This window comes from Sminthopsis crassicaudata, chromosome 2 (genome assembly GCF_048593235.1).
Source record: "Sminthopsis crassicaudata isolate SCR6 chromosome 2, ASM4859323v1, whole genome shotgun sequence".
Classification (NCBI taxonomy): Eukaryota; Metazoa; Chordata; class Mammalia; order Dasyuromorphia; family Dasyuridae; genus Sminthopsis; species Sminthopsis crassicaudata.
This window is the reverse complement of record NC_133618.1, coordinates 515416493-515436578: the sequence shown is the minus strand read 5'-3', so window position 1 is coordinate 515436578 and position 20086 is coordinate 515416493. Positions and strand designations below refer to the sequence as shown.

General features: G+C 35.6%; 1 long non-coding RNA gene across 1 annotated transcript in view; it reads right to left on the bottom strand.

Annotated features, from left to right (window-relative positions):
• Positions 1 to 10585: 10585 nt before the first annotated feature.
• Positions 10586 to 20086, bottom strand: part of LOC141553683 (uncharacterized) — a 93193-nt gene continuing 83692 nt past the window's right edge. Inside the window, exon 2 of the long non-coding RNA XR_012485578.1 lies at positions 10586 to 11120. This is a non-coding gene — a long non-coding RNA (uncharacterized LOC141553683). The remainder of the gene's footprint in view (positions 11121 to 20086) is intronic.

Genomic DNA, 20086 nt, shown 5'->3' with positions numbered 1-20086 from the left:
TACCTTTTTATCTCACTCCCATACAAGATCATTCAACTAGCTAAGCAATCGTGAATCGAATATCTATTGTATAATAAAAATGACTCATTTATATAATGCTTTAAGGTTTACAAAGAATTTTCTTCATGACCTACTTATAGATGAGACATCATATTGTTTATCTGGATTTGTTGTGAATTAATTTTTTTTGTAGATAAGGAAACTGAATCTTCAAAAGTTTGAGTTATTTGCTCATGGAACTATATATAGCTAAGTAATATCAGAACCAAGCACAAGCCTTCGGATTTTGTGTTCTGTGTTCATCACTATACCATACACCATGCAAATTCTCTAGGTGGAGACCTAAGAAATTGAGTATATGTTCTTTATCTCCCCTTCAGGTTAAGTCAGACTCCAGAAAGAATTATAAAGGAACACATCAACAAGTGCATCACAGGGTCATGCCAGTTGTATAGATGACTTCTAATTGAATTGGGTAAAAATGTAATCAGGAATAGAGTCATCAAAGAAGTATTTATTAAGCTTAGCTAAAATAAGATAAAATTGATTGTTTTTTCCTCCAAGCTGACTAGAGAATTGCTTAATGATATATGGAGTCGTTGAAAATTATTCTGAAAGGGACCAAAAGAATCAGACTGATTATATCATTAGGATAGTGCCTAAGACATAGGTACTTAAATGCTTGTTTCCTTTTCTCTTTTTTTCCCCCTTTTTCTGCATGGATCATCCTAAAGAGTACTTGTGATTGATTAAAGAGTAATACTTTCAATTGGTAACTTTTTAATTTGTCACTGCTCTACCTGGTCATATGATTAGGTTCAGCCAAAAGTTCTATTGCCTGAAACAAGTTTCCTGAAAGTCTTAGTATTTAATTTGCTACTGTGGAATTTTCTTTAATCATCAGACATCCAACAGTTCAACTTAAGTTTTAGTAGAAATGTGCTTTGTTTATACAATTTCTTGCCCTTGTTTTATTATTAATTATTACACATTTATTTTTTTTTCTTTCAGGTGAAATTAAAGCAAAAGGCTTGATAGGGCCTTTTACAAAGGAAATCTATGGACCAATACTGGAGCGTATTAAAGCAGAAGGCATTATCTATACAACTCAAAGCACCATTAAGCAGTGATTGGGAATAACCATGTAATTATATCTACTAGGCATCAAAACTTGCCAAAGGGCTCCAACCTTTTTTCTCTTTTAAATAGTATTTTTTCCCAATTAAATATCAAGACAATTTTTAGCATGTCCCTTTTATAAGATTTTAAGTTCCAAATTTTTGTCCTTTTCTCTGCTCCATTCTTCCTAAAATGGTAAGCAATTTGATATAGATTATGCATGTGCTATCATGTAAAACATATTTCCATATTAATCATAGTTGTAAAAGAAGAAATAGATCAAAAGGACAAATAACACACAAAAATAATCTAAGAGAAAAAAAGTATGCTTCTATCTGCATTCAGAGACCATCAATTCTTTATCTGGAGGTAGATAGCATTTTCAAAGGATTCCCAAACTTTTGAGCCATAACCATACTTCCCAATGTATTATTTTTTGGTATAATGCACCGTCACATATTTTTGATTGAGTGAAATTAATAATATTTGTGAAAATGTAATTCTATTTTTCATAATAATTCTTTGGTACATGAGAGTCTACTAACTGTAAAAGATTTTAATTTTTTAACCTCATATTGTTCCTGCGTATATATAAAAGTGAAGATAAATGTTAAATTATTGTACATTTTTTCTTAATATCTTAGGAATTCATTTCTCTAAGTATATGAGCATAGATTATTCCACTAGAATTTTTAGCCTGTTTGCAAACATATTTATATGTGTATTTTACTTCAAGTCTACAGAGTTGGTTTTAGGTTGTTTTACCTGTACCTATCAATGAAACTTTTAGATAATAGAAGTCAATCTTTCTTTTAACATTTTATGTTCTCAATATGAAAAGAAAGGTACAGAGAAAGGTCAGGGGATTTCTCAAAGTCAAACAACCATTTAGTGGCAGGGTCATGCTACAATTCATGTCTTATAACTTCTAGTTCCTCCTTTTTCCTTTCATCCATAATGCCCACTTCTGAAATGTTTCACTTTGGGCAATTCTCTGTTCTAATGCAACTATGAATATTTACATGTTATTATTTGGCAAACGTACAGTAAAGACACAGTAAAGAGGGCATTCACACAATTTCAGCCATCCAAGAAATTGAAGTTTTCATTTTGTGGCTTTTCATCTCTCCACCCTTCTCAGTAATGGGACATCCTATTTTAATTGCTATTAACATACTTTTTTCCCTTCTCTTAATGCTGTGCATTAATTTTAAGAAGAGGCTTTGGCCTAATTTTAAGTTCTGGATCAGGCTTATTTTTATGGAGTGTATATAATTAGTTGCCAATTGGTTATAACTTTCTTTACTTTTTTATCCTGTGGAGGAAGATTTCTTTGGACCTCTTATGTGATTTCATTCCTCATTAAAAAAGATTAGCACTTAAGTTTGCTTGGATGGAAAGCCAAAAATAAACATGGAGAAATAAATTAAATGTAAGATGAATGAAGAAAGAATAGTTTGTTTAATAGGTCTGTTTCTTATTTACATATTTATTTGATTTAGATTTAAAAAGTAAAGTTATATTTTTGGATCATTAATTTTAATTTTCAGAATTTCTATGTTCATTTTAGTATTTAGCATAATTGCGTTTTAATCAATTTTTTTCTAGATATATTTAGGTTAGTTAGATATATCATTATTGCTAAGGGAAATCACATCTCTCATGTTTTGGAATATTTAAAACCATATCCATCAATGAAACATATTTTTAAAATGAAGTTCAGTTCCTTTATTCTCAAATTCAAATACCTTATAAGGGATAGGATGGAGTGTGTGATGGTTTATTGATTTCTTTTCCCCATAGGTAAAAATGTTAGTTTTCTCTTCTAAACTATAGGCATAAACACAACTTTATATCTGCTCACTCAAAACCCAACAAAAGTACTGATTTTAAAAAAATTAGTTGATTATTTGAATTTGTCCCAGATAGAAAATGCTCTTTTAAAACAAAGTACTCTTTATTGATTTTGTCCAGCATTTGTGTTAAGAGACAATCTGCATGAATGAAACATGTAAAGATAATGATGAGACTGTGCTTTGCATGGAAAATAAATGTCTTTAAAATTTAACACATGCTTGATATCTCTTTTGTTTCTCAAAATTATTGATTGAGTAAAAGTTTCTAGGATAGTTTTGATGGAAAATATTTGTTTGAATTATGATTGTTAAAGTATATACTAAGTGGCATGGCACAAAAAAGAAAAACTATTCATAAATGCAGCTCTTCACGTGAGCTGTGCAATACAAACATTTTAGTGGTTTGACAGGCTTAGATGCTAATCCACAAGACTTGCTGATTCCAAAAATTCTTCAGAATTCTACTTTTCCAACCCAAATAACATTAAGCAACAGCAAAATATGTTTATATCAGATTGATAAGAATTAAGAACCAGAGGGAATAGTAATTGTAAAGGAGGTGATTTAGCATATAGATTTTAAAGAGAGAGGCCCTTTGGAAGTAAAATTTTACCATTGAGGTAGTTGGAAAACTGTTCTAGAACTAATTTGATCTTTCAAACTGTAAAAGAACTGCATGGAAAGCATACCTAGTTTTAAAATTCTTGGGGAAAGATGTCACCTGTGTATTTGCACAGTGTTAAACACATTGCAGTGTTTAATAAAATTCAACATTCCCTTTATAGCAAAGTCTTTGGTCCTTCCAAATTCTTTTAATATAATGCAATTTTGTTTTAATAAATACATTGTCAGAAACAGAGGGCCTAGTCTAGCACATAGCAGACAGTTGAACACTTGTTAATTGATTGAAATGACATTCTTAGTTTCATGACAGAATACTGCTGACTCCCAGCTTCTGTAGAGCAAATTAGTAAGGGAAAAGAAAAGCTGTCATAGACACACTTTTACTACCACACTTGCCCTCTCCTAAGTATCTGTGTTATTATTATTTTATAAGCTCTCTTCTATAGAACCCAATTAAGTAAATTTTCATAGTTTCTTTAAAAGTTTTGTGTGTCTTAGGCTCGATGAGCCTTGTACCCCCTCTCAATATTCTGCCACAGATGAAGTTAAAGTTCTGCAGGGCTGAGAACTATTTTATATACATTCATTTCAGAGACTATGGAGTGATTTGGCAGTATATGTGGAGTTTTCTGTAGAGCAGACAAGAATGGTTATGATCTTGGAGGAAAGAGATGAATTGAAGGGTAAATTCTTAATGTTAAGTCATGTCATATCTTGATGACTTTCATTTGCCTTAAAAGGTTTTGTTGTTGCTATTCTTGTTTTTAAACCTGAATTATCTATTTTAAAGATTGTTTTGGAGGAAATCTCTTTTTGTCTTTGTAGCCCTTAAAGTACCATAAAAATATACAATTTCAAATTTTAAGTCCTTAAACTTTATCCCCAACCTCTGTTCTTTACCACCCACATATTCTATAATGTCCTCATAGCTGAAGATTTCTTTGGGTTGCAACCATGTAATTGACAAATCTGCACCAACCCCTTCATATCCCCAGTTTTTATCCCTTTGGATCCCTGCATCATTCCACTTTTTACCACCCCCTATCTTGGCATTTTCTCCTGTGCCTATTATGCTTACACTATTCTAATTTCACCCCAACCCCCAATCCTGAATTATTCTTCCTTCTTTGGAAGCTTTTATTCACTCTGCCTACCTAGCCACTTACTCTTGATGTCGCCCAAATTTCTCTCCTTGAGTTTTTGCTTCCCCCCCCCCATTTAGTCTCAGTTGTCATTTCTGTAATCTGGCTTTGATGTTATGTGTATCTCTGGTATTAACCCCTCTTCCAAACTCTAGTCATACTTGTCAAACTTCTTCTAAACAGCACCATTACCTTATTTATTTTTTTTAATTTTCCTTAACCATGCCTTTTAAAAATTATAGCGTTTTTATTTACAAGGCATATGTGAAATACAAACATTTTAGTAGTTTGACAAATCTCAGTATGGCAATGATTATAATCTCAGATGGAAAAGCATAAAATCTTCACTTTCTTTATCTTAAAGCAATGTAGAAGTGACCAAATATAGCATTGATAAAATACAGTGTTTCATATCATATCAACAAGTTACAGTACGTCATATCAACTTTACCTTAGTAAAAGATATTTGTATGAATATAAAGAACAGACATGATTATAACAGCATCAATATCAGCCCACCAGTCCTAAGTCCAAGGACCTAAAATGATTTAGCATGTGTATAAACAGATAACGCACTTCATATCCAAATGATTTAAAATAAGGTTAGAAAAATCAGCCAAGTATATGACAGGATACCTCATCCAGACTCAAATATAACCAGGTGAAAAAATTATTGCAGGGAAAACTAAGTCAGGAGATATTAATTTGGTCTTCTCCAGTTCTCCTTTCCAACCTTTTTCATGTGGACAGAGATCCACTGGCCTCAATCCCATTAAGCTGGACATTTTTCTTGAATTCATGAAACATTAGTTCAAGGACACAAAAAAATAATTTGTAATCAAAACTCAGGCAATTTGATTATATTCCTCTGAGTTTATTTTGTCACATAGCAAGTCTCACTCTTCATGGATAGACTTAGATATAGTTATTATCAATTCTCTCCTATCATTGCAACAAATTAGCTAGCAAGTAAAAGTCATCAGACCTTCAAAAAGTGCACAAAAGTCTTAACATACTTTTCTTCCTGTTTTGCCATTCTCACATTTCTGAAATCTCTTTGATCGCAATTAAAAGCAAACATTGACAAAATGTGTGAGATCACTTTTATACTTCTTACTATTGCAACAGTTGAATGTACGTACTTTTCTCTACTTATATTATATTCTGATCCTTTAGCTCACACTCCCAAGAAATGCTGAAAAACTATAGCCTAGGTTGTATCAAGTTTGGAGCAAGCTAATCTTTGAATATGAGAAAAGAATACAAGCAAAGTAAAACAAAACAAAATACTTTCAGTCTTCTTTTCTTTATTGTTAGCTGCTAATACTACTTTTCTGTAGATTTATAACAGAATTTTTCATGGAGAAAAGCATGCTTAAATGTGTTAAAATAGGTGAAGAAGGAAAATTGCATCTCCAGACTTACATATTATTGCTCACTGAGGATCCAACCAGCTTCTTGCTACCTCAGACTCCCAAAACATCACATCCTAGATCCAAAATCATCATGTTGAAAGTTCACCTGGTTCATCCATTCTTTTTAAGATTCCCCTCATTCATAATGCCTGTGAATCCACCAGCCTCTTGTGTCAGATATAAAGACAGAAACTGAGCTTTGGGTTCTCAATCTGGGTTTGCATTCCTGCAGAAGCCCACCCCATTGTGTGCTTGTTCACTGGAAAACTACAGGGACTCACACTTGAGTATCCATTAGTAATAAACTGCCTGGACTTGTAATTCATTGAAGGCTTGTTTTCCTTTTCAGTACTTTATTCACAATCTCCTCAGCCCAGTCTTCTTCAGGTTATGATGATCCATGGGTATTCATGAAGAAATTTACAAACACATTTTAACAGGATTAAAACACCCATAATTAAATAGACAAAAGTCAGGGCCAGAACAAAGGCTGCCCATTCTTCTGGGTTTTTTTTTCATGTTTCTGCTACAAGTATATATATCTAGAATTCATCACTTAGGAGTCGAAACTCATGGTCTTAAAGACAGAAATTATAGATGTTTCAGATACTGCCTGATATTTAACATGTTGCCCTTGTCCCTTTTTTTCCCTTTATTTTCTCTAGAGAATACCTCAAAAATCAACTGACTTATAAAAAAAGAGGCAAGACTTCAGTTTCTCCATCTGAGTACTTATCTAACAACCAGAAAAGAATAAGAACAGTAATAATAATAATTGGATTTTATGTAGCATTAAGTACATGGCAAGCACTATTCAAAGTACTTTGCAAATATTTTCTCATTTGATTTGGTGTTAGTTTCTTTTATTTCCAAATTGGGAAGATGTTTGTAACTTCCGAGGATCATATGACCAAAACTCTGAGCTTTTTATATAAACCTCATCGAGGCAATTTCTGGCCTCAGATAACTACATTCTTGTAAGGAATTCAAAACATAAAAAAGGCCCTAGAAGGAGTGGAGAGGGTGACCAATGTGAGCCAAACATTATGAGAAAGTGAAAAAATCTAGAGAGTTAGGTTTGTTGATGAAGAAACTTGACTTCTATAGAAATGGTCACACAGGTCACAAATAACAGAAGAAGGATTTGAACCTAGGGATTCTCATTGTAACCAACCCTTTAAACCTTCTCACCATGCTTTTATTATGAACTTTAGAGGCTTGATCTCAAAACTATAGTGTCATCGAAAAGGCTGAGATACCAATTAAGAAACTGGGCTTTAGAGGGCTGGAGATTGCCACTCCCAAGACAGGTGTTTATATGTTGGAGATTTCCTGAAAACAGGCACTGAACAGTTTGCCAGAGCAATTCTGACAGAATAAGGGATTTCTAAGCTAAAGCCTCAAATAATCATTTCACATTTAAAGTTCCCATACATCCATAAAGAGCAATAATTGGACAATTTAACAATTTCCATCCCAAATCTTAAACACGCACCTTATCTCTCTATTCCACTGAAACCAAAGCAGGGAAGACTGATAGGAATAAAAAACCTTACCTTTGTGATTTCACTCCAATGTGCTGATTTCCTTTCCATCACTCTGTGACCTCAGGAAAGTTGTAGTCATCTCATTTCTAAATTTTTGGAGAACTTTTAATCATGGTTCCAGGAGAAACAAGGTAAAATTTCATCCATTAATTCAATCTCCTAACTAGAAGTGAATAATTTCAGAGGTTAACTGAAAAGAAAACCACACATTTATTTCGAAACTACTTAGGGTGTCCTTCACTAAGAAGTGACTTTCTGTTGGAATACACAGGAGCCACCAGACAGTGGCTGCTGAAGATCCAACCCAGAATGGATCTTCTCTTGTGAAGGGATGAAACAAGGAGACTGAGACAGTTGCTGTTCTCTGACATCTCTGACTGAGAGGCCTTTGCATTTTATCACCTCCCTCCTCTTCCCTCTGCCTCCCATTTATTTCATTCCCAGTCCCCAACACCTGTGTCAGCAAAGGTTGCCCTGCAACTCCTTCAGATGCTATGATCCACAGCTGGGGAGGCTCTCGGGGAATTGACCTGTCCCTTAACAATTACCCGTTTTATTTTGTTTTGTTTGTTTGTTTGGTTGGTTTTTGCTGTTATTCCCCCTTCCCCCCTTGTGAAGGTCCAGGCTAGCTCCTCTGAAGGGCTCAGAATAAGTCCTTGCCCCATGTTGGGCGCCAAATTGTGAAGGTCCTGTCGTCTCTAAGTTATCCTTCCAGACTGCCATCTCAACTCAATCTCCCAGCCAGACACCTCCTTGCCCGAGTGCCCTCCTCTTTTATCCTAGCAGAGATTGGGTTAGTGATAACTCAACAGAGCTTGTGAGAACTTGCTCCTTTTAAAGTTGCAAACTCCTTTAAACATGTAAACTCTCCCCCAGAAGTCCAAAGGTGCAAACTCCTTTCAAAGGCCTGAACCAAAGGTGTGAATTCTGAGCTAGAGAATTATTTAGACAACCTGAGCTATCACCTTGTAATCCTAACACCCCCTCCCACTCCCCAGCATGGTCTGTACACTGAGGAACACAAGCAGCACTATCACTTCTGGATGGTTGTAGTAGGTGTTGATCTTGTGAAATGTCATAGAGGCAAACTTTCAAATGGAGAAGAAGATTGTGGTCAGAACAAGCATTTAAGTGTCTCATCAGTCTCCTGGCTTGGCCTTTGATGTATTGACTCATTTAATTACCCCAAATAAAAAATTCTTACTGGGGCTCTTCTTCCTTAATTATGGAAGGATCCTTCTCAGGAACAGCTCAGGTTCTTCTTATACTTCTTGCCCCACGTTCAGATGCCACATGTTGGACTACACGGGAGAGCTGCTGGACCAATCAACATGTTGAACGTTCACCTGGTTCATCCATTCTTTTTAAGATTCCCCTCATTCATAGTGCCTGTGAATCCACCAGCCTAAGATATAAGCACAGAAACTAAGCTTTGGGTTTCTCAATCTGGGTTTGCATTACTGCAGAAGCCCACCCCACTGTGTGTGCTTGTTCACTGAAAGACTACAGGGACTCACACTTGACTTGTAATTCACTGAAGGCTTGTTTTCCTTTTCAGTACTTTATTCACAATCTCCTCAGTTCAATCTTCTTTAGGTTATGATGATCCATAGGTATTCATGAAGAAATTTACAAACACATTTTAACAGAATTAAAACACCCATAATTAAATAGACAAAAGTCAGGGCCAGAACAAAGGCTGCCCATTCTTCTTGTCTTTTTTCTTTCATGTTTTTACTGCAAGCATATACATTTAGAATTCATCATTTAGGAGTTGAAACTCATGGTCTTGAGGATGGAGACTGTAGATATTTCAGACACTGCCTGATAGTTAACCTCTTGCCACCTGTCTCTTTTTTTCTTTATTTTCTCTGGAGAGTTCCTCAAAAATCAACTGACTTATAAAAAAAGAGGCAAGACTAAAGTATCCCCATCTGTACATATCTAACAACTACAAAAGAATAAGAACAGTAGTAATCATAAGATTTTATGTAGCAGTAAGTACATGGAAAGCACTATTCTAAGTATTTCACAAATATTTTCTCATTTGATTTGTTGTTAAGTTTCTTTTATTTCCAAATTGGGAAGATGTTTGTAACTTCCGAGGATCATAGACTAAAGCCTTGTCTGAGGTTTTATATAAATCTCATCGAGGCAATTTCTGGCCTCAGATAACTACATTCTTATAAGAAATACAAAACATAAAAAAGGCCCTAGAAGGAGTGGAGAGGGTGACCAATGTGAGCCAAACAGTTATGGAGAAAGTGAAAAAAAATCTAGAGAGTTAGGTTTGTTAATGAAGAAACTTGACTTCTATAGAAATGGTCACACAGGTCACAAATAACAGAAGAAGGATTTGAACCTAGGGATTCTCATTATAAACAACACTTTATACCTTTTCACCATGCTTTTATTATGAGCTATCTCAGACAACCTTCTTTTAATAATTTTATAAAAAAGAAAAATGATATTCATATTTGTTGCCTCAGACAGGTTCATGAAACCATGAAGTTTCAGAGTTGGAATTAGTACATAGTGCTTCCAATTTCAAGAATTTTTGCATTGAAGATTTCTTCATAAAAATTTGTTATTGTTGGATTGGATCTATTCTTCTCTTCTGCAACTACAATCCATCCCCTTAATTTGTTGTAGGTATTCAATAGTTTATGTGTGTGTGTGTATGAGAGACAGACAGACAGACACAGAGACACAGTGAGAAACAGAGAAAAAAGAGAGAGAGAAATAGAAAGAAGAGAGATAGAGATTGGAAGAGGAAGCTTTGAAAACTTATAAATTTGATAAGTTGTATGAACAGATGAGAATATAATATATTTTAACAATGTTGTCTTTATGCAGGAAGTCATAATCAGTGACTAAAGAAATGAATATGAGAAAAGATTCTTTTTAGTTAAAATCCAGAACAAAACTTGAAAATCCAGGCCAGATTAAAAAAAAAAAAAAAACCAAAAAAACAAAAACAAAAACAACACTCAAGGTGTCCTCAGCTGTTCTTCCTTATCTCCATCCTCCAAGAATATTGTTTAAATTTCACATCCCTCTATTCTTGGTAACCTGCAAAAGTTTCTCAAGTATCTCCCAACTGTAATTTTTTTTAAATTCATAATCATTATTAATTAGTATTTTTGATAGGTGTATCATCACCAGTCAATAAAAATAGCGGCTGATATTCTCTACGTGGAACAAATTTCAAGTCTTTGATGACACTCTTGAGATTCTATGAAGTTAATCCTACTTGTCTTATTACTGAAATGATAAACACATCTCTAAGGGAAGAGAGAATCTTGAATCAGTAGCAGATCCCAGCTTTACAGCACAGAGGCAGAGTCTAGACTGGTGAGGGTCTTCCTCCTTATGATTCTTAATCAGGTCCTTAGAAGTAGAGCTTCATCTCACTTCCTGGAAGTAAAAAGGGAAGCACAGAAAGATGAAAATCCTTTTTGCTGCAAATAGGGAAGGCAGGCTGGTATTTTCCATAAGAATTCTAGCTAGATAATATCTTTCTGATTTGCTACTAGGCCAAGTCCCCTTTGCTACACATATGGGCTAGTGCAATGTCCCCAGATTTAATCTTTTTGATTTAAGTAATCCTCATAACCTTTGTATGCATTTTTGTCAGACATCTTTCAAATCCCAATCACCATTTTCATCACAAACTTTTTGTTTCATAAATTCATAGACCATAGGGTTTCTTGTATTTATAATTCTTGTTGATAGATATGAGAGTTGTAAGTGACCTGAGCAATCATCTGACTGAATCCTCAGAAGGAGGAAAGAAAACCAATACAGGTGGCCTCCATCATTTCAGCAAAATGAAATGTAAAATCCTTTCTACTTTGCAGTTCTTGAGTAGATAGCATCTGCAACAAGTATAAAACTTTCTAAATGTTCAATTTTCCTTTTCTCTCCTTAAACAAAGATTATTGTATTTCCTGGAGGTATTATTTTGCTTTCTGAACACCAAATGTCTGGCTAAAACCTTTCCCCTGCTTTGGTTTTCTCTATTTTGAAATATAATAGTATTGGAATAGAATCTTTATATAATACTGCTCATTGGCTATGTATCCTTCTCTGAAAGGGCTGATTATTGGGGCCCAATTTTAAGTACAATATATGTATGTATACATGTCCAATACAGTTGTTTTGCTGTACAAAAAGAATAGGACTTTGAGATAGTGTACAATTAGCCTGTGAAGGAAATAAAAAATGCAGGTGGACAAAAATAGAGGGATTGGGAATTCTATGTAGCGGTTCATAATCATCTCCCAGAATTCTTTCACTGGGTGTAGCTGGTTCAGTTCATTACTGCTCTATTGGAACTGATTTGGTTCATCTCATTGTTGAAGAGGGCCACATCCATCTTCATATAGTATTGTTGTTGAAGTATACAATGATCTCCTGGTCCTGCTCATTTCACTCACTTCAGTTCATGTAAGTCTCTCCAGGCTTTTCTGAAATCATCCTGTTGGTCATTTCTTACAGAACAATAATATTCCATAATATTCATATACCACAATTTATTCAACCAATCTCCAGTTGATGACATGCACTTAGTTTCCAGTTTCTGGCTACCACAAAAAGGGCTGCCACAAACATTCTTGCATACACAGGCCCCTTTCCCTTCTTTAAGATATCTTTTCAATATAAGCTGGGGCCCAATTTGTACTTAAAGACATATTCTTGGATTGGAAAGTTGTTAAGGGACAAGTCAATTCTCTGAGAGCCTCCATAGCTGTGGATCATAGCATCTGAAGGAGTTGCAGGGCAACCTTTGCTGACACAGGTATTAGGGACTGGGAATGAGATAAATGGGAGGCAGCAGGAAGGGGAGAGAAGTGAGACAATGCAAGGGCCTCTCAGTCAGATGTCAGAGAACAGCAACTGTCTCAGTCTCCTTGTTTTATCCCTTCACAAGAGGAGATCCATTCTGGGTTGGATCTTCAACAGCCCCTGTCGAGTGTTTCCTGTGTATTCCAACAGAAAGTCACTTCTTAGTGAGGGACACCCTAAGTAGTTTCAAATAAACATGTGTTTTTCTTGTTAGTTAGTCTCTGAAATTATTCACTTCCAGTTAGGAGATTGAATTAAGGGATGAGATTCTACCTTGTTTCTCCTGGAACCAGAATTAAAATTTCTCTCCAAAAATTTAGAAACTTTCCTGAGGTCACAGAGTGATGGAAAGGAAACCAGCACATTGGAGTGGAATCACAAAGGAAAGGTTTTTTATTCCTATCAGTCTTCCCTGCTTTGGTTTATGTGGAATAGAGAGATAAAGTGTATGTTTAAGAATTGGGATGGAAATTGTTAAATTGTGCAATTATTGCTCTTATGGATGTATGGGAACTTTTAATGTTGGATGATTATTTGAGGCTTTAGCTTAGAAATCCCTTATTCTGTTGGAATTGCTCTGCCAGACTGTTCTCTGATTGCCTTTTTTTAGGAAATCTTCAAGATATAGACACCTGTCTTGGGACTGGCAATCTCCAGCCCTGTAACCCCAGTTTCTTACTTGGTATCTCAGCTTTTTCAGAGGATACTGCAGTTTTGAGATCAAGCCTCTAAAGTTTGGGGTTTGCCTGCCTTTATGGTCTAACTGTGCATATTCTGCTCAGAAATCGTTTGTGGATCCTGGAAGCAGTTCCTGTTCTATCAGAGGGGACACATGGAGCTGCTCCAGGCCCCACTCTTTCCTTCCTTTGGCATCCCTGACAGACTTGGGGTGCCCCTCCTAGCATGGGGCTGTCTTGAACACTGCTACTCCCTATAGAAGCAGAAGTTGAATTAGATGCACAAATGACTGCAGACCACCTGTCACAGTGAACCATCCATCTCAAACTAGATTCTCTGGCTGAGATGAGGGGTCTTTGTACCACTGATAACTGTGGGGTTATCAGGAAGAGACTTGCCCTTGTCATAAGTTCTTGCATTTTCTAGTCTTATTTTTTATTTATTTGCTTCACATTGGGTTGGTCAAAATTATAATGCTGAGACCTCCCAGGTATCCAGGGGGAGGTAATTCAATAATTCAAGTATTCAGAAAGAGAGTGTGTAATGTTGTGCCTCAGTTTCCCTATATTGTCATCTTTGTATTTTGATGTCTGCCAAATGCCAATCTATTCTGGGATAAACTGTTTTTCCAAGGGTAGTTTGGTGCAAGCAATTTTTTACGGTATGGGACTTACTGCAATCAGTGGTATTATTCTGTTGCCCCCTATGTCCTACCCTATGCAATTACATCAGTAAACGGGAATAGTTTCAACAGTCCCCTATTGAAAATATTGCATACAAAAAGATTGCATTAAAAATGATGATTCTTCAGAGTTTAAAGCCTGGAATGTATTAGAGGGGAGGTATGATCTTGATGGCTCACACACACACACACACACACACACACACACACACACACACACACACACACATACTCCACAAACCAGCTTTCCAGTTTTCCCTTTAGTATATTGTCCTTCCTTTGTTTAGATTGTAAACCACCTTAAGGGCAGGGGCTGTATTTCTTTTTGATTTGTATCCCCAGAGCTTAGCACAATGTCTGATTCAAAAAATGTTTTAATTATTGTCTGTTGAATTATGCCTGCTCTCCCTTCCAAATTAAATTTAAGATTTCCATCACAGGTTTTCCAATTCCTTTTTCATCATCTTATGGTCTACAATACAATACTTTTATATCTATTATATCACCAGGAAATAGTGATATAGGGAGGTGCTTCATGAATATTATATACATATATATGTATATGTATACATATAATATATATTAATTTATTGTTTTTTACAAATAGTTTATGATATTCTGGGTAGCATTCAGGGTTTTGCAAGATTGATTTTGGAAGTATTTGGTAAAACCTTATATGCTCTGGAATTGGGAGATAAAATATTCTATCTGCTGCATTTGCATTGTTTTTTTAGTGGTGGAGGTAGTTGGTTGGTTGATGGAGGGAGTAGTGATGGAGATGGAGGTGCTCGGGCAGTGGTTGCAGCTATGCTTTGTTCTTACTCTTCTGGATTGTATTTTCCAGACTAGCCTCTGAACCAGAGCTTCTCTGTTTTCAAAGAATACTGCTTGATATTTACCTTATTAGTTGAAGGTGGATTTGTTCAGCTGCTGTCATCTATTTTATAGCCAGTAGATGCCACTACTTCTTCAGAAATGGAAAATGTCTCGATTACAAAATTTTTGCAACCATCTTCATGTATGTTTTTACTTTGAAATAACATTGCTCTTCTTATTTCTTTTTGGCTTTGCCATCTAATCATCTTTTTAACTACTTGGTACCTATTTGGTGTTTTAGATAGTTTTTGTTTACATAAAGGGCTTTCTTCTGACTTGATTCTCTCCTTCATTTCCAAGATTTTTTGCCTGAAACCTGTTTCTGTCTGATGATTTCGTAGAGGAATACAGCAACTGGGGCTTGGGCCAACATATTAATGTCATCATTGTTCAGGTCCACTGAGAGAAATGATTACTAACAATCAATGATTTGGAGAGATCAAGGCTCAAGGCTCAGTCTCTGAAATACAGGATTGATGATAGAAGATAGGATTAACATTCTCCTCAATGTAGGTATTGCTATCCTCCCAAACTTAAAAGGAATCTAATCTAAAGTGAAACCTCAGTCAAAAAGTAAGCAACAGAATCAAAATCAGTCCTTAGCCCCTCATCAGAATACATCCACCTTTCATTATAATAGTCATTCTTTCATTACTTGTTAATCAATAACTTGCCACCCTCAGAAATATTCACCTTTCCAAGGGCATTTAAACATTGAGTGGGTCCCATGAAGGGTCTTTGACATTGGAGTGTATCACTGAGCCTTTTATTAATAATATACTAGCATTATTAATAAATGATTAATTACCTAGAAACTGTCTCTTGAAAAGTCTTGAACTTTTTAAATATCATACCACTCTTATTTGATAATGTGAAGTAAATCATCTATCTTCCCCAAAGCCTTCTTCCTTTGTACCCCTTTTTTCTTCTGCTTCCCTCCAATACTATCTTCACCTCTAAGACCAGAGTGATAAAACAAATCTCTGACTGCCCAGAAGTCTAGGAAAGAAATAAAAAGGTCTACCTAAACCTATCCTGCACTGGTTCCCTTTAGTTCCAATCCTGTCATTTTGGGGTGTTGCCCCACCACATCAACCAATGCCCAGAGTTGAATTTATATTCTTTCCCTCAAAACCTAACCTTCCCTGTTTTTGACAGCACCAGGATCCTCTCTAGTAGCAAAGGTTTCAAACCTCAAAATTTTCATTCATTCATTCGTTCATTCATTCATTCATTTTTCCTTTGTTCTCTAGTTCCAAGGATTTATTAAGGTTTATCAACTCTATCTCCATCTCTAGCATCCATAATCAGTTTTCATTCAAATGGCCAACACCCTAATTTAAGCTCTCCCTCATCATCTCTCACCTTTTTTTCAGCTGCCAAAATAATCTTCCTAATAATATTCAGATCTGACTATATCACTCCTCTGCTCAAGTTTTTTTAGTGACTCCCTATTAAGCTTAGCATAACATATAGATTTTTCACATTTGAGTCCCTCACCACTACCACCATCTAAAAACAAACTACTTTCCTGCTTACATCCTGTTCACATCACTTTCTTCCATATATTCTATTTTCTAGTAAAACTGTTACCTGATTCAGTTCTTCCATTCTTGTCTCTCTATTTAAACAAGAAATCCCCTATCTCTCATCTCCTCTTGCCATAGTCTTCATCTTTCTTAAGGAATCAGTTGAAGGTTTTACTGCCTCTACAAACTCAAGTCTCCAGCTGAAAATAATTCCTCTTTCTTCAATATTCCTGAAACATTTCAACTAGATTTCTCCTTTTCACTATGAAACTCCAATTTCACTTATATTCATTTATAAATGACATTTCTCCTAACATAATATATTTATAAGCTGTATAACAGATTTGTGTTCATAAGACTTAGCACAATACCTCACGTGTAGCAATAAAAATTAATATTAATTAAAGCAAGTTGTGTATGCTCTGGATCTTCTTGATTCCTTTTTTTCATTCAGCTATTAAGAAAACAATTTTCCCTTATGGAAAGTATCCTTATGGCTAATGAACTTATAACTTGTGATAATGCCAGGGAAGAATTTCTAACACTGTCCCATCCCTTCCCACTTGTTGGGATCTGCTTGGTGCCATAAAAAATCCACATACTAGGAATGCAAAAACCAATTTCTAATCTTAATCAAATAATCACTGTTTGACTTTAGGCAACTCATTTCTCCTCTGTGAAAGAAAGTTGAGTCACATAGAAGCTACTTTCCAACTCAAACACAATAGTCTGATGGAAAGGGCTCTGGATCTGACATAACAAATCTAGATCTGAATGATGGCCTCATAATTTATTAGCATTGTAACCATGAGCAAGTCACTTTGATGAGATCTAGATAAGGGTTACCTAAATGAAATTAGGGTTTAATTGAGGTCTAGTGGCAGGTTCGGAGTACAGGAAGTCAAATGGAGCTCCCCTGCAACCCTTCTAGATTTGGCGCAAGGATACAAAGTTAACTGAGTTTTAGTGGTGGTCCAGAGTCCCCTGTAAAGGAATTTACAGGCCCAAAAATCTAGATTGATTAAAAAAAGGTTTATTGTAGGGTTTGGAAGTAAGGTTAAAGTCTGATTGGTAAAAGGAGTTAGATAGAGAAATAAACCAGAAGGTGGTGGACAGAGAGTCTGTGATGCAAAGCATGATGCTCACATGTTTCGACCCTCTGCCAAGAGATGATTCCAGCTTGGCTCTTTTATTTGGTTAAAAGAGCTTATGGGTGGGAGTCCCAGGTTGGTTCCTCAATGGATTTCATCAAGGGCTAGAATTTGCTAAGTAGGGTTTGGAAAACCTGAGCAGATCATTAGAATGGAAGCTGGGACAGCCCAAGTTAGCTCAGATCCGATGGGGGCTGGAAGAGCCCCGGATATCTCCCATTGAAATTCAAAAGAGTGCTTTTGACCAGGACTTGTGAATCAAAGGTCAGTCATAGGGGGTTCGGTATCAGTAAGGAATGTTAAAGGGGCCACAGCCCGCATCGTTTTCAACTCTAAAAGTTACTTAGCTTCCTCACTTTTAAAATGTCAATAATAGTACTTAACACCTCTACTTCATTTAGGAATGAAGGAATTTTTAAGAATTCCTTTTTATAAAAAGTATTGTTTTTGGTATAACAACAATAGCCCTTTCCCCAAAAAAAAACAACCTTAAAACCTCAAACAAATGTAGGTTGTTATTCTGAGGATCAGAATCTGAATTGTTTGAGAGAAGATAACACATGCTGGTGAAGAACAGCAAGCAAGATATATCTGGTGATAGATGAGGATGGACTCAACCTCAAAGGAGGGAAGTTGTTAAGGGACAGTCATAAGATAATCTGGAAGTGATGATAGAGGAACAAAAATTATGTTCACTTTTCTTTTTATTAAAGTACATCCAGGGAGTGAATAAAAGTCCCAACTTGGGACAGTGGTCAAGAATTCTATGAGGAGCTAATTAGGAATTTAAGCATTTCTATCTCAAAAATCAGCAAAGACTGAAAATAAGGACTGGTTTATTGTTTTGTTCACTTTATTTGTTGACTTTGTAGACTTAAGAAATTTATAGATAAAGTGTTAATAATGCAGCTCAAACTTAAAAGTATGTAACAAATAAATTTTTCCCTGGAGAGAAAATTATTAAACATTAACCAGAAAACTGTTAAAGCCAGGTTTCTATGACCAAAAGGAGACTTCAAGTCTGGGAAGAGATCTAATATGAAAGTCAGGCTATTAATGTAGGGGCTCTCTGCTCACATGTGGGCTTCCCAGAATACACATTTTAGGTCACTGATTTTGTGTCAGTATCTACTAAAAAACATGGTTCCTGAGCCCCCATCAATGTTTTCTTTTTTCTCTAGTCAGCCAAAGAATATAATTATTTCAAAATGAAGGCATTAAATGAAAAGGCCTAGTAAGAAATATCACAATAGAATATCTCCTCCTCCCAATACAAGATACCCTTTCCCACAAATATATATGATTTGGGAAAATAGATTTGGGGAGAAGGAGGCAACTAATCCTTCTGATGCAATAGAAAGAATATATCTTCTGATAACTATAATCACTATATGGGTATGGCACCTGCACTGGGGTTCTGTCTGCCAACTTATAGCAGAATTTCTCCCTGATAATGAGAAGCTCACTGATCTTTAATCATAGCCATTCCATGCAGTTTACAAAAGCCAATCAGAGAAACTCCCAATCTAAGATTGTATTTTCTTTTTGACAACTATGCCTGGCATTATATCAAAGCTCTTCATTATGAACAACTACATACTTTAGAATTCAATATTTCCAAACTCTCTCTAGTTTTGCATGCAATTTAATTTAAATGAGTGTTAAGTCCAAACTAGCTCCCTGGAGGTCTCAGGATCAGCCATAGTCAGGATAAGTAAAAGTCCTTGGTTTTTAAAGGGAGAAGTTAAAGAAACAGGCAAACTGCCAGGAGTTTTGCCAAAGATCTCTTCTTTATTCTGGAGTCCAGAATCTCTACCTTTCTCCTCCTCTTCCTGCCACCAAGTGAAATCTCACCTCTCTCACCCCACCCTCTAATGCTTGCCTAAGATTATCTTAGCATCAAACATTGAGCTAGCACCAATGGTGAGAAGAGCCATTTTTTTCAAACATATGCTAATAGAGTCATTGTTGAATAGGTAATTAGCCTTAAGGGCTCAGTTGTCTGATTCAAAAATACCTTTTTGGAGTTTCAGTCCTATACAAGTGAGAACAAAAGGCAAGATAAAGAAGCAAGATTGTTATTCTACAGTAGCCATTTTTGCTCTGTTATACACATCTATCATTAACAAAGTGAAATTGTTTTGATATTATATTTGGACATCAGAATAACCTCACTGTCTTCCCATATTAACAGAAAAATGGGATTCCTTGAGACAAAACCAAAATGGAAAGAAAATGGGATAGGTATAATGAAGGGATGAGGCTGCCATGGATGGGTACTAAGGAATGGGGCATGGTAGATGAGAAACAGAGCTCCTGCCTGAGTAGCCTATGATTCTTAATCACAAGCAAAATAATATACTAGATGCAGGGAAACAAAAAATGAAGCAAATTACTTTACAAAAATAATAATTACAAAATTTAGCACTAACTTAGAGCTCATTAGCCAAGAATAGAAGCCTTGAAGTAGGGCTTCAAAACTACTAGATCTTTAAATCAATCAATGAACAGATTAATAGGTACCAAAAGTAAAATGGACCCTAAGATGAGCAAAAGAGATGATTGAGGCTAAATGTCAATAAGAAGAAAGAATATTCAAGCCAAATAAAGGATCTGCCC